This window comes from Vespa crabro, chromosome 1 (assembly GCF_910589235.1).
Source record: "Vespa crabro chromosome 1, iyVesCrab1.2, whole genome shotgun sequence".
NCBI lineage: Eukaryota > Metazoa > Arthropoda > Insecta > Hymenoptera > Vespidae > Vespa > Vespa crabro.
In genome coordinates, this window is record NC_060955.1 from 17,848,979 (window position 1) to 17,872,100 (window position 23,122).

At 32.0% G+C, this 23,122-nt stretch overlaps 1 protein-coding gene across 14 annotated transcripts in view; it reads left to right on the forward strand.

Annotated features, from left to right (window-relative positions):
* LOC124427343 overlaps positions 1 to 23,122 on the forward strand; it is a 240,929-nt gene that overhangs the window by 92,369 nt on the left and 125,438 nt on the right. For 9 of the 14 annotated variants that reach the window (XM_046970197.1, XM_046970208.1, XM_046970261.1 and 6 more), the window contains one exon: positions 16,241 to 16,290. The exons of the other annotated variants lie outside the window; for them this stretch is intronic. The gene's annotated coding sequence lies outside the window, so the exon portion shown is untranslated. The remainder of the gene's footprint in view (positions 1 to 16,240; positions 16,291 to 23,122) is intronic. 14 annotated transcript variants of the gene reach the window in all.

Consider the following 23,122-nt stretch of genomic DNA (forward strand, 5'->3'; position numbering starts at 1 on the left):
CGGAAAAAAAGAGAAATAAGATTATATATTCGCATCTTAAATATGTTCTCTAATTTTCCTCGTTTATTCCGTCCCCCTTTCTCTTTCTTTCTTCCGTTTTTTCCTTCCTCATTTTTCACGAAGGCGAGCGTGTATTTTCACTTTTATGAATATCGATTGATCAAGAGAAAATAGAAGAAGAAGGAAGGTGAAAGAAAGAGGGAGAGAGAGAAAGAGATGGGGGTTCGATTTGCTGTAATCGAAAAACCGTGACTCTTCATTTTTCATTCGCTATCGTTTGAGTAAGAAGAAAGTAGAGAAGAAAGGGAAGAAAAAATGTAAGAAAAAAAATGTTAGTTGCTTTCAATATATAACTTTCGTATCTATAGAAAGAGGGGGAAAAAAAACCATCCTGGCCATTCAGGACATACGGAAAAGAGTGGCTTCTATTTAAGGTGTTGGTCTTCCTAACGATAGGACGCATCATCGTATCTCCTTCCAATAAACGTAACACCAACACGCAACAAGACCAGTGTCGTTTCGATGAAATTCGAACCCAACCCACGATATCAGGTCCTCCTGTCGTTTCGATTCGATTTACCCTTCTTATCGTTCTATTTGGTACCACGTACGATAGAGTACTCAATGTATATCTCATGAAATTGTAACCTGATGGAATACGTTTTCTACGACGCTTTTTGCCTCCTTACAAAATCGTATGTACGAACGAAAGTCTTTGTCGGAGATATTTTATCGATCGAAAGTTTTCAACTTTCATTAATTCATTATTTTTTTCAACAAGTATCATTTATTTTCAAAAAGCCATACGGATTCGATAATTAAACATTTATCTTGCGTGGATAGGAATAACATTGGGAAAATAGGAAATAAATCAATATTGGAGTGAATTCATTTATTATTATTATTATTCTTATTGTTGTTGTTATTATTATTGTATTAAAGCTCCTGTTTTTATTATTCATTTATTTATTTATTTTTTTTTTTTCAATAAAACAAACTTCCTCAGACTTTTATTTTGTTCACGACAATCGATGCAACCGGTTCTAACACAAAGAATCAAGTGATCGTAAGAGGAGGCAGAATCGGTCCGTCTGGGATTACCTGAGAAAAATAGGAACGCAAGGAAATAAAAAGAGAACGAGGAAACAATCTGGTCGAGGTACCATGAAACTCTCGGTAGGAAGTAGGAGTCGAAGTAGTCTTCTAAAACGATAAATTCTAATCCTTAGTCTTGGCTACTCTTGGCTATAAAGATCCTAAGATTCTTATCCCGTGGGCGTTACAGCATGTTTTCGTGCGTTCGCCGATATATCCACTTGTCGCGAGCGTGAGCGCACGGTCAAAGAGGCGACACGCGCGGCTAATCGCACGTGTACACGCGATTACGCGTGTCTCCGGCCAAGTTCGAGCAAACTTTTCTCTTGGTCTGACCTTTTGGCCACATTCTTCTTTCTCCTTTTCCAAGCTTTAACTTTACCAGAACATCTCTTCTCTTTCTTCTTTTCTCTACTATTACTACTACTACACAACTACTACTACTACTACTACTACTACTACTACTACTACTACTACTACTACTACTACTACTACTACTACTACTACTACTACTACTACTACTACTACTACTACTACTACTACTACTACTACTACTACTACTACTACTACTACTACTACTACTACTACTACTACTACTACTACTACTACTACTACTACTATTACTACTACTACTACTATTACTACTACTACTACCGCCGTTGATCACCCTCCTGCCTCTTGATAAATGGACTTAAGAGCACGGAGAATCTTCGTGATGGTACTATCGATTCAGAAACGTCGACGTTGATTACTTGTTCGTACCCTCCTTTCTTCGTATCGTATCAACGATTAAAGAGAGAAAGAGAGAGGGAGAGAGAGACTGTCGTATTCTTTATGTCGACCTTGATTTTTATAACTTTTAATACAATTTCGATATTATTTCGGTATTATCGATCATCAATTTTTTTTTTAAATTCATTTCTAACACTATTATTATTATTTCTAATTATTTTTATTAAAATCCTTCGGAGTATACATTTCAAAGGTTGAACCGAATACCCGTATCACGAGTAGATACTCTTTTTCCCTTGATCTATCTGTGTTAGTAAGAGTCCCCAAGAGGATCGGAGACTTTTCCGAGCTGTATTCTTGTGCGATTAGATCTGAACGTATCAAAGTGGCACTGGTTAATTGGACTGGTAGTTTCGTGCCGCGTCAACGAAGGAACAAAGCCATTTGTGTCGGCGTAAATAGGTTCGGTCTCTTTCTGTTGATTCTTTCTTTCTGTTTTACTCATTTCTTTCTTCCCTCTTCGTTAATACTTTTTATGTCTCTTTTTTTCTTTCTTTTTCCCTTGCGCTTCTCTTATAAATGCTACTTGGAGTTTTTTTTTGTATGAAGAAACTTGAGATCAATCGACTATCAGAGAACACATTTTCAAGATTTGAAAATGAAAAAGTACAAGTCCGAATGTTTTTTAATAGCGAATAAATATTTTTCCTCTTTTTGAAAGATTACTTGTAAAATAATTTCTTCTTTTTTCTACATTATTGGAAGATTTATATACGTATAGAAATTCTCTTGAAAGGGAATCAGTATCTGCTTCGGTCAGCTACAGAAGGGAATCAAGTAGAGTGGAAAGTTCATTAACCGAAGCTAATTGGTAACAGATAGGTACGGTCTATTAATCGTCGTAATAATGAACCGCTTTCTGGACTTGATAAGATAGAGGTAATTAGATCCATTCATTCATTCTTTAAATTTTATGTAACTTTATTACTTGTATATAAAATAAATATTGTAATAATCGTGTCTGTTCTAAAGTATTTCTAAATATTTATATTAATGTGGAATATGAAAGGATTGAATTATCTTAAAGAATTAAAATGATAATTTTTAAAGAATGTTTCATTATTGTATGCTTTAGGGTGCGTCGGTAAACGCAAAACCTTCGAATAATCTCTTTCTCTTTTTTTCTCTCTCTCTTATGCTTTTCTCTTTGGCTTTCACTATGCGCTATACGGCTGCGGCTATATTCAAAGCTCATTGTCTCGGTAGGTTGACCTGGAAAATTAATAGCGTTTGCACGCTTTCTACTCCTAATTTTTCTTTAGCTTCTAACCAGCGTAGTCGGAGAAGATTTCACACTCCTATCATGATCTTTAATAACGATAAATCGTTCCGTTTGCTTCTTACGTATTATTATATTAAGTTACAAAAAAGAGGATATTGTGTGACTCATATCTCAAGTGATTACGATATTATTTCATGAAATATCTACCATATTCCAATGTTCATTTATAATTTTATTTTGATAATATCCATTTACATATAATATCTATATACAGTTCTAAATATGCAGTCAGGCGAAATTTTATAATTGAAAGTTAATTTAATTTAATTTAAAAAATAACACACATAATTAATATTTTTTCCTTATTTTATCCGAATGGTAGAATTAATTTAAAAATAATTAATTAAAATTAATTAGAATTAATGTAATATAAATTATATTACAAATTAAATGCGTTTGGTACGCTTATATTTCTATTAACGTAACTCTTTACATATTTTCCTTTATACTTTTTATCATCGTTATATTTATTGTTTACAATTACTCTTTACTGATTGTCTTTTAACGTATTTTTTAACAAAGAAACTCCGTAGTTTTATATTTATTTCGCTGGCTCTAACATAATGAGCGCGAATAACAAGCGGATATGACAATGAGCAAGCTTCATTTCTAACCCACCTCGCTTTTGAACTCTTTCCGTTCTCGTTTCTCTGGCTCGCTTTTTACGGATTTTCTCGCAATACAGTAACGTGGAAATACGAAGTCGAAAGGAAGAGATCGAGAAAAAAGAAGAAAAAAAAAAAAAAAGTAAATAAATAAAGAAAGAAGGAACGTACTCGAAGCGAGTACAATGGCGTAACAGTTAAAAGCGGCTGAAGATGGTCTAAATTTTTAATATCAGCAACGATTTTCCGGTCACCCTTCTTCCTATATGCATCGATTTAATTCAAACGAGAGAGCAGTTCGTGGGGAAACGCACATGGCGCGATTTAAATTTCAGCACAAGTCGAACGTGCGGGAAATTTAAATCGAACCTTTGAAAAGTTAATGTCCGGAAGCTGCGCCTGGACCCTATTTTGTAATTTCGGAACGCGTATTCTCGAGAGCGTTCGATGTTAACGATTTTTCCCCGTAACTTCAACGATGAAACGTCGATTGATCGAACGTCACGTAATAACTTTTTCATTTCTATGCTCTTTGGATCTGACATTAATCAGCATATCGACATATCGAAATATTAATCGAAATTATCGACTTATCTATATTAATTTAAATGTATTTTAACAATGGATTAAGATTGCTGAACGGAGAAGGGAAACGTCAAGTTCGATCTTGATGGACCTTGTTATTTTGTGGTAAAGAAGACACCGGAAAACGGAACGAACAAAATCTAGCGATCCGTGAAAATACTCGAAAGCTGTCTCAGGAAAAGGAGGGCGTCATTCAACGAGGCGAGACACAGTATGCCTCATTATACGGTCTTGACTCGTAGCTGCCACGTTTTCAACGGATGACGGGAGCCAATTTCATCTTTCCTTCCCCTCTTTGAGGCGACGACATGACTGTTCATCGCCCAAAGTCACGTACTGCGCGTGCTAGTCCAAGTATCAAAGCGAAACACACTGCTTTTGTCTTTGAAGCTTTTGCCGTAGGCTTACGTTAATACCTGATCTTCGGTAGGAACTAATGGAAAGTACAAATTTGTTGCAATGCGAAATCCCCTTCGGATTCATACGTGTTTATGTATCATAATGAGAGCTGCATATATTTTCATGATTATTTAAAGTATTTACATTTTTTGTATGTATAATTTTTTTTATTTTGTCGAAATAATACGATAATGTATTATTCGTTACACTGTTAACATACGCAAGAACCATTATATATTTTATTCGTAATTTTCCATATGATTTTTATTGAAAAGATGTTGGTAAATATGCATACATACAACCGGTGGTTAGCAAGCGGGTACTGAAATAATTCTGCATAATGTTACAATTTACTATACGCAACGATTAAAGCGGACCGAAACGGAGCGGAACATCATTGCGGTAAATGTTAATTCTTTTCCGTTAGATGTTACGCACTGCTCTAGGAGATAATACGAGGAAAACTTTGCCAGATAACGATTGTGGGTTCTCTTGAAATAAATTAATTTTGTTAATCGGTAACTGTCTTACCACTTGATTTCAATTATATCGTTTTGTTTTGTTTTTTTTTTAATATTTTATTACATCCTTATTTTAGTCTCAATTATAATTTTAAATATGAAATTAAAGTTGGAATTTATCTGATTAATATTCGTGAGAATCCAAAATTCTCGAGGCAATACGTTTATTACGTAAAATAATTCTGCTCTCGTAATATTCTATTCTTACGATTTCAATTAAGAAAAACGATATTGCGATAAGTTTTGTAAAATCTGTAGATCGTTGTACCATAATATCATCAGTACTATATATCTAATAAAAGTTTCTTAAATAAAATAAAAACTTAGAAATATCTAAAATTTTTATTTCTTTATAATTTTAATTAAAAATCTAAATATCTCATAATTTTGTTTTACTATCTCGTTATATTCGTAAGGAATTTAGAAATATAAGCAACGAATAAATTTATTTGTCGCTCCTCCTTAGAAAAAGTTATTTTTTCTCTCAAACAGAAAAAAATAAGTATAAGTAAACAAATTTTTTACACATCATTACTTTACAATTTTAATTATTTTAAAAGCTATTGGTTATATTTCTTATATTACGGAAGAAATAATTAGGTAAATCTTTTTGAAGTTTTATATAATATCACAAATTTATCGACGCGCTTTGACTAATGATAGGTATTTATATACCGTGAATGAATAGAACGGCAAATTCTCTCCTTACGATCATTTCTGGGAAAGGAATAGGTAAAGCCAAATATTCTTTTTCAGATATTTATACGCGTTCTCATCATTACGTGAAGCTTAAATTCTATTGATCATCATTATCAGTGACTTTAGAATTGAAAAATTTTTTCGTAAAATATCTTTTGAGCTCACAATACATAAATGATAATAAGACACAAAAGGGATATTTTGATATTAAAAGAATTTAACGTTAATCCATAAAAAAAAAGTTCACGTTTAATTATTTTTTTTAACGTTAAAGTCAAACCGGAAGCGTTACGATCCGTCTCATAATTTTTTTTTTCTTCTTTTAAGAGTCAAAACATCGCGATTCAAAAAACAGTTTTCCATATATCTTCCATACAGGAAAAAAAACTACCGTCTAAATAATTTCACAGTAGAATTCAGGGGGCTGGAGGCTGAAACGCCTAAATACGAGACGTTCTCAGCGTTCTCGCTAGAAATAGTTTACAAAAATGTCGAGGAAGCCGCGTTTTAGAAACACAAACACGAAGTATCCTTGAAGGGGAAAGTACTACCGAGACTCTTGCGAACGTTATGTACACGTGCGAGAGTAAACTCGACGTGCGAGAAGGAACGAATAAAAAGCAAAACAAAACAAAATAGAAGAAGAAAGAAAAAGTAAATGGACAAGTTACACGTTATATATGGGATACGTATTTATACGATGTGTTGTCAGAGAGAGCGGTATGTTCAAAGTGTAAGGGTACCCAAAGTTGTCCGTTTAAGCGTCGAAGCTTGCTTTACGACGAGGATAGTTAGTCGTAGAACGTAAGTTCGTTGCTGCAGGAGGCTTTCAGAAAGCGGCGCGAAGTGGAACAACGTTCTCGCCAATGGCTATTCCTGTAAACTACAATATCGTCCGACGTGGAACGAGAGAGTAAGAGAGAGCGAGAGTAAGAGCAAGAGAGAGAGAGAGAGAGAGAGAGAGAGAGAGAGAGAGAATAGGAAGAGGATAGTAGAAAGACCGAGAGGGTAGTAAGGGGCTGCTGGCCCATTTAGATATCGATTTGCAATTTCACCGACAATTACACGAGGCGCGGAATACGTTTGTACATATCAGATCAGATTAAATGAATATTTATGAGCTCGAGGGCCGTCGCGCGACGCTGTTCGAGCTCCTGCGTCGGCTGCGTGCACGTAATCTCAGTTTGCAAACAAAGACTTCCCGATGTATCCATTACAAGGCTCCATGCGTTGCGTCTCTGGTCAACAAGGTTTTCGAACACCTACGTGAAACTTCTTTTTTCGACCAAAAACTCTGAACATTTCGTGAAATTCAAGTTGGCTAATGTATTATTTAACGTGGAATAACTTATTCTTATAAATTGCACATAAACCGATATTACTATTAAATGATAATACATTTTTTTCTCGCACTTTTAAGAATGATCACGTTGAAATTTAATCTTGCTGTGATTCTTAATCATAATTTATATTAAATATTGTGCTTGATTAAAGAATTATTCCTAATTCTTGTGACAAACGAAATTGCTTGATTCTATTATAAAAGTATCAAAATGTTTTCCCTATAATGTATCGATTGATAAAGAAGAAAAGTTATGATACAAGATGATTCTCTATTTATGGTTTAACAGAATCTAATGGTAAGAAGTCTGAATAAAACGTGACAAGGAAGAAGAAGATAAAAAAGAAAAGAAGAAGAAAACACCAGCTAAACGGAAGAAAACTAAAGATTGAGTCTTACCTTTACTCGAATCTGCTTCTGAAACTTTCCTCCGAAGGTAGAACTTCTTGAAGATCGCGTTCAGTGAGTGTAAATGAAATCCGCGTAATACTCTTTACATTCCGTGACAAAAGAAAGTCGCTAACGCTTTTCAACAGTAATTCCAAGACGGACGACGATGTCGGAAAGTAGCATGAAAGGATAAGAGAAGGTAGGAGTAGTAGGCGAAAGGGATGGGAACGCGTTACTATCCAAAACTTGGCAACTTTCTTATGCGTTGGGAGTTTTGCTTTAGCCGGTTTACGTGTTCATCTTGTATCATGTATTGTTCTCCTAATTGCATGCACCGGATAGCAATGATTCTCTCTCTCTCTCTCTCTCTCTCTCTCTCTTTCTCTTTCTCTCTCTCATTCTCTTGTTAATATTATTTTCATGTTAAGGAATAAAGAGAGAAAAGGAAGATTAAATCTCAAAATCTTCATTTACGCATTTGTCAACCGACCATATCCCGAACTCCGAGCTACGTAATTCATTTTTCAGCTTCCGTGAAATACATTTTTGACGACTTGTGTTTCTATATCGTTAGGATATATAAAACGCCTTTCTCGTTCATTCGTACTATTCCCTCTTTTTCTTGAGCCTTGTACTCGGATAGAAATGAGTAAGCGGATTGAAGTAGTCGATGATATTTACGATGTTATGAGTAAAAGAGAAAAGAGAAAAGAGAAAAGAGAGAGAAAGAGAGAGAGAGAGAGAGAGAGAGAGAGAAAGAGAATAGGACGATGAAAACCAGTCGGGATTTCCAATTTTATCTTCTAAATGATCAACCAATAAACTTGATTATTGGACATCTCGTAGCCGGTCACCTGACAGAAAGAAAGAAAGAAAGAAAAGGATAGAAAATAGGAAAATTTTGGTCCTCTGAAATACAATGCAAGCGTGGTGATACAAGCCTGAACTCTTCTCAATCTCTTTTCCGGATCTATCCATTTTTCCTCAGGAAATATAACGGTGCAATAACTCGATAATCGGATAAAAGATAGCCACGGGCGGTATATACCTATGGGAAAAAAATCTTATCGAGCGGTAAAAATTGAGGTTCCCTCAGCTCAAAATCTAATTTGCGCTTATTCTCTCACTCTTTACTTTTACGAAAAGTTAACTGTGTAACTCAATCTTTTAAAAAGTCATCTTAAACTATAATTTTTCTTCGCTAATTTGGATCAATAATAAAACAATTTCTCTTGGTACCTGAAGCAATGGAATAGATCTTTATAAAATAATTATCGAACTGGAATGATAGTTGATTCAGACGACTGATATTAATTTTTGATCATTAGATAGATCAGTATTAATATATTATTATTATAATTATATTAATTTTTATCTGACAAGTAATATCGATATCGTTCAATGTTAATCAGTAAACAACTAATTTCGCTATTAGCATATAATCAAAAAATATCTGTTTATTTTAACAATGATTTTATTCAACTTATCTATTTTATTATGTAAATCAATTCGATTTTTCGCTTATGGAAAATGCCATTGAATTCATAACTACTTACTTAATGATATTTTTTATCTTTAATCATATTTGTTTTTCTTAGAAAATTAAAAATTGTTATATAATGTTATCGTATTAATTGTTATATAATTAGACTGTGAGTCGACGGGAAATATATATACATATATATATAAATTTATTTCGCTTATTATGTTTATGATAACTTTTGCAAAATTCATTTGTAGAATGTTTTTAAATAGTAATTAGAAAGTTTCTGGTAATGTAGAAGCTTTTTTGAATGTTGTCATTAATGAATGAAGAAGTGGGCGGATTAATTGTGTATTACCCTGACAATTATAAACTCAGATCTTTACCATCATGAAAATCCAAAGTAGATACTCGTGTTATTTATTAAATTCGTCGGTTCGGATTAACGGTGACATGTCAGGGAACAAGTGGAACGTTATATTATTTTTTGGAATGATGAAAATGGAACAAGGGAAGAGAGAGGATAAATTCATATCCGCTTTCTCGTAAACGAAATTCAAGAATTTTTTTCTTTCGATTGGTCTACGATGCTGTTGCAAAACGGATGCCATTTTGGTGAGGAATGTTTGAATGATATTCCAACCTCTAGTGAAAAGTGAATCCTCTTTCACTTGCTACCACAGTTTGTCATCTATGTACCTATACATCATAGCCTCTATCGTTCAATCCAGATTTTATGAGAGTTTGGTATTTTTTGACAAGTTGGAGATTCGCCTTTCCGCATTCGCTTCTGAATTGCTGACGTTCAAAAATCGACAAATCGCCACCTAAAAATAAAACAAATAGCAGGTTTTCTATAGAAGAAAATAAAAAGTTTACTGAATGATGCAAATAGGAAAAAGATTCACTTGATGATGTAAATAGAAAAAAGAAAATATTAAATATATTCTTTTTAAATTTCTTTCATCTTTATAGCCTTTTTACGGAAATGATCGTTCTTTCAAATATCACCTTCTTTTTTCAAATAAAGATTTTCTTTTATTAGATAGCCGATAGGAAGGATTGTCCATTATACATAAGTTTTCGGTATTACTGAATTTCAATACTAATAGTTTACATTTATAAATAGTTTATAAATGGTAGATTATCTCTTAGAAAAGTGTATCAACTATCAATATACAATGTAACAGTTTACGCATTATTCTTCATAATATTAAAAGTAACAAAGTTAAAAAAAAAATAACTAATCTCCTGTTATCATCGATTGCTTTTATTTGTCATTTTGAATGTTTATATTTCCCGATATTACTTTTATCTTTGGTATCTCTTAATTTTGTATCTCTCGGATAAAAAGAATTAATTTTTTATCTCTCGCATAAAAATGAAAAGAGAACGAACGAAAATTTGTGATTTGATCGGGCCAAAAATAGATGCAATCTTTCTAGCGATGATTACCGGTTATAAAGGTCATCTCACTCCTTTCCTTTCTTTCTTTCGGTAAACGAGCAAAAAGTAGAAAGTGCATACTTCCGAAGCTTCGGAGCTTAATGTACCATGAATAACGCCTTTTCGATGAGACGTATATATCGAAGAAAGATTTTCCCTATTCTTTTTATACATTTTAATGCTTCTTCAAAGTTTGGAAACAAAATAAATGATAATGTCTAGACTCGAAGCGTCATTTGAATATATACGATATTTCTATAAGAGATAAGCTTTTATAAGCCAAGAATATCTATAGTATTCTTCATAATCATTGATAACATATATATATATATATATATATATATATATATATTTGATTTAATCGGATTGAAATTCGAATCTGTTCTTTTTTCGAATACGTATATAAATCCCCGTAAATATAGTTGCATTTATTATTATTTTATTTTGTTTTGTTTAACTTCTTTTTTATTATTTCTTTCCTGTTCTACATCGACTTATATTCTACAAAAGAATTAAGACCACAGTCCGGAGAAATATATGTGATAAAAGTAAAATCGAACGAGCTGCGAATTAATTGCAAATGCTGACGGATCTAACAGTTCCAGGATTATTGAAATATACGTTACGGATGTGCACGAGAATTTCTCGATCTATTCTTTTTTACTGATTTGCATGGACAATGAAACTCATTGTATCGAATACGGATCGGATTACAATTTGATCGCGACGCATACATATTTTTTCATAAGCATACAATAGAGCATACAAATGTATAAAGCATATAAGTACAAAGCATAAAAATCTTTTATATATATTGTAATATCTCGAATAATAGCTCTAATAGCGTTATTTTACAAAAATATTTGTTGAAATATTTCTTAAAAAATATTTTCGCCAATAAATAAATTCAAAACTTATATAGAGTAAAAATCATTTCTCCCTATCCCTTTTAAATTTGTTCTAAAGAGTAATTTAATAGTTTTAATAAAATTAATCGAAAAAGTCAAAATACTTAATAGATCATATTAGAAATTCGATTTTATATTAGAAAATTGTACAAATGATGGAAAATTTCTTGTTGATTCCTCGATAATGTGTCATTTTACTGTTTGTCTGCAATTCACCGAGTACTAACTACGAGAGTAAACTCGGCACCTTGTCGAGTATCTTACCTGTCGATTCACTTCGGAAGTTTACTTTAGGATACTTCTTGAGAGATTCTGATCGGACTCGCACTAACCACCATGTTGTAATCGAATTTGGTTACTCATTTAACTTCAGAACAGAAATCTTTAATGCTTTCTCACCTCCGAATTGTTGGACAATACAAATACGAATTTATCGATCTATTTTGAATAACCTAGTTTGAATTTGTTTAATCGATCATAACCGACGCATTGATGCTCTGTTTATTAATTTATCGATTTGTTTAGTATCGTCGAACCAATAGTATATTAAAATATTTCTTAAATTTATTTGATGAGGTAACATTCTCTTTGATAATTACAATATTCTTTTATCATTATATTCGACTATGTTATATATTTACAATTAATCATGCATATAAATTATTATATTATTTTAATATTCATTATGTTTATATTTTTATGATAAATTAATCATAATTCATACTCTATTATATATCTTATTACATTTATTGGATATCTAGGAACAAGTAACATCATTATTGCCAAGAAATGGATATGTTTGTTATAATCATTTGTCTACATTTTGTACCGAAAGTTACTAATTATAACCACGAGATATTATCTCACGTATTTTCACGTTATTATGAGATAAAAAATAAAATCCATTTGCCCTCTCTCTCTCTCTCTCTCTCTCTCTCTCTTTCATATTTTTTTACTAACATCTTTTTTATCGAGCTTGAGGTTGTATTAAAACTCTCTCACGAAGCGATTAATAAATACATACTACTAAATATGTTCGTTTTCTAACGATAAACCAAAAACTTGTTTGCAGAGAATAGTTTCATGTGGATAGTATCGAGCAACATAATACTATGTGTTATATTTTATAGATATCTATTGAAAAAAGAACATGAAAGAAAATATATAAAGGCTACTTGATAAAAAAGATCAAAAGGATTTTAATTATTTCACTTCTATTACTATATTCTGATCTATAATTCGACTTCATAATAACTCGATATATATATATATATATATATATATATATATATATATATATAATATTTTATATAATATTTTATTATATTTTTTTTTCTTTAGATTAATATTCAATGTTACGATGATTGTCCTAATATAATCTAAATTAATAAAAATATAATTTAATATATAGAAATCTAATTTAATCCTCTTTGGATCACAATCACTGGTGAATATAAATGCATCAATATAACAACTTTCAGAAAGGATCGTTTCGTGAATACATGCATAACGCTAGACTACCGTTGCTATCCGCTCGTCAAACGTTTATTGGGTCACGGGCTTTCGCCGCAGTGTTAGAACTCGCGTGGTCTCCATAGGCCGGTAAACGAGCGTACGTGCGTCAAACTTGAACATGTGTATATGTATGAATATCATAGGATTTCGTTGTGTCGCTTGTATATGTCTAGAGAGAGAGAGAGAGAGAGAACTACGCGCGACCCTTAGAAATCCTCCCTCTGATACGTGCTCGACGAGAAATCTCTATTTGAACAGCCGCAGATGCGTTTCCTCGCTGCGAAACGAGACATACCATCTCCATCGTTTCTACGGACAATCACCACGAGATATTATGCCTCGTAGATTTCTACAAATTGATATGATGCTTTCTAAAATTTCCAACGATCGAAGTGATAAAAAAAAAAAAAACAGAGCGGACATACGTGCTTGAACTATCAGAACGAATCCTATATTCATAAAAAAAAACGAATGTTAAAGTTCAAAAACGATATTGTTAAAGTTCTTAAATATTGTTTTTATTTTGTTTGTTTTTCAACGTATATAAACAGAATGATCCAAATATATTTTTTACGGGACATATAGGTTATATATGTGATACTATATATACAATTTATTTGTGCTCATAATTTTGTTTTATCTTAGTATTTGACAGTATCAGTAACCATTTTAAAATGTAACTTATAGCTGTAACTTTATATATATATATTTATTTATTTATTTATTCAGAACATATTCTAGCAATTTATGGATATATTCAAATGTGAATATGAAAAATTTACGATACGTTCGAATTTTTTATTTTAAGAACAAAATCATAATAAGAAATTCCCTGCAGTAATGACTAACAATAAAATATAAATACATATCACTTTTTTATATCTCATGATAATCGATTATCAATTAAAGATCTCAATTGTTTTTCTTTCTTTTAAATATTTGACTTATGTATAATGCCAATTTGGATCAGATTTAAACGATTAAACAGAACCTAAGTAACAAGGTTTTGCCTATTAAAGGAAAGAAGTTTGCGCTAATAAATATTACATTAAAATTGTTTTTTTTTTTTCTAAAGAATTGTGTTTTCCTTTTTGTTTTCCCTGTTTTCCTCTGTTCGTAAAACATCTTTTAATGCCGACTCGTGAAATAAATAATACTTGATTTGCATAGGGATTAGAAACAATTTATAATTTTCTTTTCATTTTTTTTTATCTCTTGCCTCTGTTATTCTATTTGCAAAAAATTAACATTTCATTGGTTCTATCGTTTAAAAAATTCAAAAGGTTTCAGCGAAGACATTTTCCGGAGAACTCTAGATAAAGCTACGTGAATGTTGCAAGATTACTCAGTAATATTAAAGATTTTCAGATGAAAAGAAAAAGAGAGAAGGAGAGAGGTAGAGAGAGAGAGAGAGAGAGAGAGAGAGAGAGAGAGAGAGAGAGATAGTCAGAGGCGGTAGCACGTTAAGAGGGGTCGTTTTTGACGTGCTGTAAAGTAGATTTCTTAGCTGGATAAAGTAACGTCAAATAGAAGATGAATAAACGAAGCAACCGCACTACGAATGAAAATCTTCTATTGAACGAGAAAGCCATTGAAATGGAATATCCGCTTGTAGCTTTTCGACGCTTTATTTCTCTTCATGTGAACGTATTTGAGTACTTACATGTATAGCGGACGTCTATAAGCACATAGCCGAAGTAAAGAATCTATCTATATTCGTAGCCACGTCTGATGTAATAAAACCCGGATGACCCAATAAACATTCGACGTCTACTTAAATAAGATAATATCGTATTGGTTATTATTATACTTCACAAACTGAAGTGTATCTATGTATATAAGAGCACTTAGGTTATGAAGAGTAAATCTTAAATTGGTTCAATATGAAAGACCGAGAAGATACTTTCTTCTTACCGCTTTTAAAAATATTCATTGTATATTGACAAATTCGTTTAGTTCGAAAAAGAAATATTTTACTAATAAGTTATTACAAATATAATGAAGAAATTGATTAAACGGTCTCATTTGTGATTTTTTTATTATTTTCTTTTTTTATTTCATATATTTTTTACAATTTATTTCTCTGATATATTTTTTCGTATTTTAAAGAAAATTAATCTTAATGTTATATTTATAACGTGCGCGTTATGATTTAATTTCTACAAATAAATGATCGTTTAACAGAGAAAGAGAAATAGAGATAGAGAGAGAGAGAGGGAGAGAGAGAGAGAGAGAGAGAGAGAGAGAGAGAGAAATAGAAAATTACGCGTCGTTTCTTTTCGTTATTGCAACGAAGATAAAGTAGAAACAAAAAAAAATCAACGAACGGACAGCTTGCAGCTGTAAATAGGGTCCACGGTTGTTTCTATCCCGCTGGTTGCATCTGCTCCCACCTCTTTCTTTTCTTTTTCTCTCTGAAGCAAATGCACGGCAACAAAGATAATCTTCCGTGTTTGCACATCTGTTCATATTCTATCTTTCTTCTCGATGCATTCGCCTTTTGCCCGTTCCACTTGTCTATTCTACCTCTCAAAGTTTTCTGTTGTTCTCCGTATATGTAATATCGAAAATAGTGTCTATCTACGTGACTCTTCGAAATATTTGCTCGAGATGAGAAAATACGGCGTAGCTATCGAAAGATAGATTCACTCGATAACAATTGAATTGTCTTTTCCAAATTTATGTAGATACGATCAAATATCTCTACATTGTCGCAATAAAAATATACGATAGCGTCTATGTATTTACGTAGGTAACAGTACGTATATACAATAATTCGATAATGTAATCTAAGAATCGATAAAAAAGATAGTAGAAACTTGATAAGCCATAGTGAATCGATAAAATTAGAAAATCGTCGACGATCCATATGTGTCACGTAAAAGTTTTCAATGACGTAGGACTTTCATTTGGTTGTTGTTATTGTATGTACCTTAGCGTGACAGTGCTCTGGCTGGGTGCCAATCTTCACATCTCATTCCTCCCTTTCGTGTTCTATTTAAACTGCATCGTAGTTCACGCTTCTTTACTTTGCGATAACTCTTATTCATGATGATTACAAGCTCGCTCGAAAACATACATTTTTATTATTTGCAAATCGTTCTATTCATTTTATTTATAACGAAATTTTTCTTTTTCTTTTTTTTTTTTTATACCATATATCTATATTTTTTTCCAGGTACTCACGTCAGAACTCAAATCATCACGGAACATATGTTAAAGAGTTCGGTAAGTGTAAGAGAAATGATTTACTTTTATTTTTTAAGATTATTCAAAATGAATGTAAAAATATATATTTTTTCGTTATTCTTAATTACACATACACACATACACACACAGATACACACATACACAAATACACACACAAACACACACAGATATATATATATATATATATATATATATATATATGTAGATGAACATTCTATATGATCGTTAATAACATACTATCTTTTTTCAATCAAACAAAACTAAACAGTTTCATTTTCATTTCATTCTGAAATCAATATTTGCTGAGTTAATTATAGATATTGACTCTACGGTAAGCTCGATTGTTTTCTTATCCCATTCAATTCTTACGGATGCTCGTACGTTGTCACTTTATCTTTTTCTTTTTCCTTCGAAACATTCCCTTCAAGCAAAAGAACGCTCTCAACGATAAGTAGAAACCACTGCAAATTGAAGCGAAGTGGCCAATGCTCTTAACGCTAAAAGAACTTTTTTCGTACTTGCGATCCAAAATAAAAGTATTCAATATGAAATAAGATTTTTTGCGTAAGCGTTTATTCGTTGGTACCATGGAAGTATTATTATTAAATTTTTTTTTGTTGACACTCGTGACACATGAATGTGATATCGAACACTCGTTCTTTATTTCTTTTTTTTTCTTTTTTTAAATTCCTTATCTCTAGTTTGTTTTTTCAGAAAAATATTGAATGTATGAATTCTCTTCGTACATTCCTCCAGTTGAACTTTTGATTTGCAATTTAAATATTAATTTTATAATTATTCGATAATATATAGAGACAAAAGTTCCTTTGTAAAAAGATTTTTTAATTACCGATATTGATAGAATATTTTTTACATTTCTTTTTTTTTTCTTTTTTTTTTTTCTTTTTTTTTTGTTTAAATTTCCTCACGTTTTATGCATAATATATCACGTATATGTTTTCTCTACATGGCATGTTTAATTAAAAATCGAAGTCTCCGTTTTTTTGTTTCCTTTCGTATATCTCGGTCCATTACGTAAATTAGTAAGAATGTCAAGCGCACTTACCGTGATGACATCGATAATTAGCATTATAGCTTTTTGTCATGCGAACGAAATGAGTTTTATCGCTAGTAATGATCCAAGTAATATCGTACGTGGTTGATTTTGATCTAAACATTGCAAGATTGGAAAAAAATTTCTTGCATTACGTATGATTCTTTGGCATATCTATAGGACAAAAGTGTATTATAATAATCTAATCACAAAGATTGAGATCTATTTGCCTGATAAATACATAAAGAATGAATTTACTATACAATGCAAAAATTGTAGCATTTAACATTAATATGTAATAGATTTGGTGATAAATCGAAAAGAGAATAATGGAAATATTTTAGCGTTAATGTTAAAAACATTTTGTTGGTTATTATTTATCCAATCTGTTTCTTTTCTGTTGAACTTAATCGAAAACTGAAAGCCTTAACATTTACTAACGATCGACATTGAATTATATCATGGTCGATGATGTAGTATGTTGTAAATGGAAGCAATATGACAAATTGACTTCGTTATTAATACTCATTATATTGCCGCAAATTTATAGATTATGCAATCATATTTACAATAACTTAATCATTTGATTATTCAAAATACATTATTACCGACTAAAATTAATATTGATCGCATCAATGATTATCCGATGCTTTTAGTCGCTTCTTGTTAGTTATTTATTTTTCCTTTTTTTTTCATTTATTTTTACTACGATGTAATAAAACCTGTAAAAATAGAAAAAAATATATATATACATATATATATTTATATATACGAATTTAAGAATCATCCTGCACGAATTGAAATCATAAACGAGGAAGATATAAACGCTTTAATCCTTGAAAGACTAGTTTATTACATCTAAATCGTATCAATTTCAATGCTAAGATTATACGGGAGTTTAGATCTGGCTGTAAGTACGATGATTCTTATGTTGTCTATCAATCGTATCTCATCAGCCTTGATTATCCTTAGTTATCGTTCGCTATGATTTATCCTGAATCGAAACTGATCTCTCTATTCTTCTCTCTCTCTCTCTCTCTCTCTCTCTCTCTCTCTCTCTCTCTCTCTCTTTCTATCTATCTATCTATCTATCTATCTATCTCTATCTCTATCTCCCATATTCACACATTTTATCTCATGATACATTTTTTATCTCCGATCATTATGAATCATTGATTAATGTATGTACGTTTTGTCAAGAATTTTCTAGGTTCGTTAAAATTATTTACCATAAAAAACTGATATAGATATATCGTGTAAAAAGATGTTGCACAATTTTTAACGACCCCTAGTGATAAATATTTATTGCAAAACAGAGGAATTTATCTGGACCCAAAATTAGCGAGTAATGGAATATTTTATGAAATTAGGTGTTCCTGTAAAATCGCAAAATTAACCTGAGTATGAACTTAGTTAACGCACCATGCTAAAATGGAGATTCAATACGTAATGTTGGATGCAGTCCACAATGTTCATATGCATTGTGCATGAATAATAAAATGTTCATTTGTTTTATCTTAATACACGTATAAGTTATTGAGTTACGTACGTACTTCCACCATCTCTTTTATTTTCTATATCCCCGTATATTTTTTCTTCTTCTTTCGTAATGAAAAATTTGTAACGACAATTTGTATTTACGATGTATTTTTCTATCTTTAATTAATTTATAAGTACAACGAACAGAATAGATTTATTTCAACGTTCACGTTGAATAGATTAATAGATTAAATGTACTAGAATGTAGACCTCTTGCATCGTTTTCTATGATTCCTCGTCTATCGGTCCTATTGTACCATCGATTTCTATAGTTTTGTCCTTGGAGAAAACAGTTAGAATGTAACAAGGAGATTCGCGAGAAATCGGCTTGCGTTTAGCCACAAGAACCAGCTCAGGTGGTGTGTAGACCAGGACAATCTGATTTGTCTCGTACTTGTGAATCTAGAAAATAAATTATTTGAGAGTAAGTAAAATACCTTCGGTTTCTGATTAAAACGAGAAATCAATACGATCTTTTTATTATTTATAACATTGAAAACGTTTTATCATCGATGGTAAAATAATTGTTAATTATCATATAATTGACTGAATTGAATAAAAAGATGATCGAAGTATTCATTATTTATAAACGATTTTCATTATATTTATCTGCTTCTAAAGCCATTAATATAATTTCCATCAATCAATTGATGGTCGACGAATAATCGTATCGAAAATTTTAAGGGCGATAAAATACTGTATATATTATTTTTAATATATTGTATACGGAGAAAACGATTAAATTCACGTTTATGCTCGCATTATAAATTATTTCATTCATTACACAAAGTTAGAAATCCCTAGGGCATATATTTCTAAATTTTAATGGCTGTATGTAACTTACATATATATTGGATGGACTACGGACAGCTTGCTTCGAACTAATCCAGATGTGATGATAAATTAAACTGTTTCAGAGAGTTTAAACGAGGCTTAATGTAGCGCTATTCGTCGACGGGAGCGAGTGCAAATTGCGATGTCGCATCGTAATAATTCTCCTTCTGTATCCCTCTCTCTCTTTCTCTCTCCTTCTATCTTGTCTATATTTCTCTCTCTCTCTCTCTCTCTCTCTCTCTTTCTTTCTCTCTTTTTTGTTCTCTTCTTCTTCCTATTTTTTTTAACCAAACCATGCTCTTTCAATTTCTGTCCTTGTTTTTAAGACAATCCACTTACCTGAGAAAACATAGAGCTTGCTTTCTTGTTTGGTGTATTATTACGTGGCTCAGCCTTGCACGAAAAACCACTCAATTTGGAGCTTGACGTTTTTCGATAAAGATTAAAGATAAGCATGCTTTTCGAGGTCCGAAGCAATTAATAAAAAATGCAAAAAAACATGGGACTACGATGGATGAAAAAAAAAATGAAAACGTTACGATTTTGCGGTATTTTTGCGGACAAAGCTTTTAGATCCACTTTTGCCGGAATTTCGATAGCGTTAGAACCAGTTTATTTTGATAAAAACAACGACGTGTCGTTAAAAAATATTCCCCGATGTGGAACTTCGTCGTAACACCTTTTATTGCATTGTGTAAACTTCTAAGGAATTGGAGATAAGTAACGAAGTTTTATTTTCAACGTTAAAACGCAATTCATGAAAAAGTTAAAGTAGACGAGTTACTTTTGCCCATGGAACCGTTAACCTCGCATTGTCCAGAATTATCCGTGACTCCAACTTTCTTCAATCCTTCTTTCTTCTTCTCTCTTATCCTCCCGCACTATCCGATAAAGTTTATTTTTATTTCATTGACTTTTAAGTGCTTTTCACGCTCATGAAACATTCGTAGCAAAGACACTACGAAAAATTGATTTTTTTTTTTAATCTTGCTTATAAAGATAAACCGTTATATCGAATAAAAATGATGAGTTTTTTTTTTTTCTTCTTTTAAGATGAAGGTAAGATAGAAAGAAAAGATCGCAACAAATACAATAAGATGTTTCTGATCGAATAAAATCTAGATATATATTGAATTTATCTATAGTGATAAAGAAAGCCTGAAACAGGCTTCTCTCGTAAACTAATTTCTTCTGTTGCTCTGAATATCTTCATCAAAGTTTTCCCTCAAATTCCTTCATCAACGCCAGTAACGTAACATAACAGGAGTAATGCGAGTAATGTACTCGAGGCTCGCAGCATGTCTTTTTGCAAATAAAGTGTAGACTGCACACAATCTTCCAACGGATTCCAACCGCGATGACTTTCTCACATTTATGTCAATTTCGCGAGATGATCATATTCGAGAGGTATTCAAATATCTAATGTTAAATTTATCATAGCTAAGAATTTTTGTAGACAATCACCACGATTGTAAAAACTATCGAATAACAATAATAATTAAAATAATTCATTCGACATTTTCCGACAACTTTGGTTGGTACATTAAAGGTAATAACTTAACGGGGTTGGAATATTCGAGAAGTTGTCGGTCTGTTGCACCGACTGACCAGTCAACTTAGCTAGCCGTTGAGTCCTACAAGCGACTAAAGCTCACACTCTATGTATAATAGTTATACGCAAACGCTGTATTATGGAAGTGCTGGTCATATCTGGGAAATTCATGAAATACCGGGACCAGCTGGCTATGGTCAAACGTCAAAGCTAGTTTCCTCTTCTCCCGGCCTCCTCTTTTCCACGTCTAACTCCTTCCCGTTTCTCCCCTTACACTTTCTCTATGAGTCCTACCGGAAGTTTCCGCCTTTTACATCACCGTCCGTTTCTCGGCTTCGTGTCTCGTTGCCTATAGCCTCTTTCTGCTCTCGCCTTTACGAACCGATGCTGTACGAAAATAAACGTGTAATTATAAATGCGTTTTTACCTGACTCTCAAATATCGGACTTCCCAGTTTTGATGCTTTTATAAACGTTCATGAAGTTTTTATCTATAATTATATAAAACGAAAATAGAATTTTACTTATTAAATTATTTTGATAACTTGTCATATATTTCAAATATATCTTACATAAATAGTATCAAGGTTACAATATTCTCCGTTGCAATTTACATGAGGAAATTATCGAAGACTTAATTATCGATGATAAGTATATTCTTTATTGACGATAAATTAATATTTCTTCCACGTAATAGCTTTTTTATCAGATATGCATTTGAGGTACTTATTCTAAGTAATTTTTATTCCTCGTGTATGGCACTGCTTGATAGTTACAAAACGTTCATATATTATAAACCAATAGAATGTGATTTAAATTCAACTCTTGTAGTTTTTCCGTGTATCCGAGAATGCTGTCGTCGTTACCATTTCACATGAAGTTTGTGAATCTACCTTCGACAAATAATTTGACCTGAAAAAGTTGAACGACTTGCTCGCTCGCTGTGCGATCGATGCATTTTCCGATAAATTATTATATTAATAAATTGGTAAATATTCTGACTTGTCCTCTTATATTAATTTTATATCATATTTTATATATGATATTTAAAATATGTAGGCATTATTTTCGTAGTTTATATTAAACGACTATTATAGATTATTCGACTTTTTCTTTTTAATTTAATTTCTTTCTGTCGTGGAAATGACACGCTGTTGGCTGATTTTCACAGGGAAAGAAACGCCCGCTGAATTAGCCGGTGGTTTCAACAAATAGGATGCAATTCTGGTAGCTTCAGTTAAAGCGGCTTAGCAGCGCTTGAAACGAGACGAAACAGGCATGTCATCTATTTTCCGGACGACATACCACTCCTCCTCTCTCATTCTTCTCTTTCATTCTCTCCTCTCTCATTTTACCCTTTTACTCGTAGTTGGTATAGAATGTTGGGCCAACCGTTGTTATATTATATATGTCACGGCCAGTTAGATTAGAAACTTAGCAAATAGAAATTTATCGAATTATTAATTTACTCTATTTTCCTGAGATATGCTTCTGACTAAAAATATACCCTCAGAATGTAAAACTTTGTATTACCAATATCAACGACATTTGAAGTGTTTCGGAAGAGAGGCTAGATAAAGTTATCTAGAGTTTGCTTTTTGAAAGATAAAAATTCTTCTTTGCAAACGTCAAGTATTCCTATAGGTATTCTCTCTCTCTCTCTCTTTTTTCTTAGAAAAAGCTCAATTTCGGAGATGGAGTATGGGAGAGAAAAAGAGAACATTGGCAGCAGCCCTTATTCGTACGACGTTTTATTCTTCTTCGAATACGTCATATGTCGTCGAAAGATCAACATACATTCATCCATTATACATTACCACTTCAGCACCAAGCTTCCTTCATGAATTCTTTCGAACAGCGAGATTACGTGTC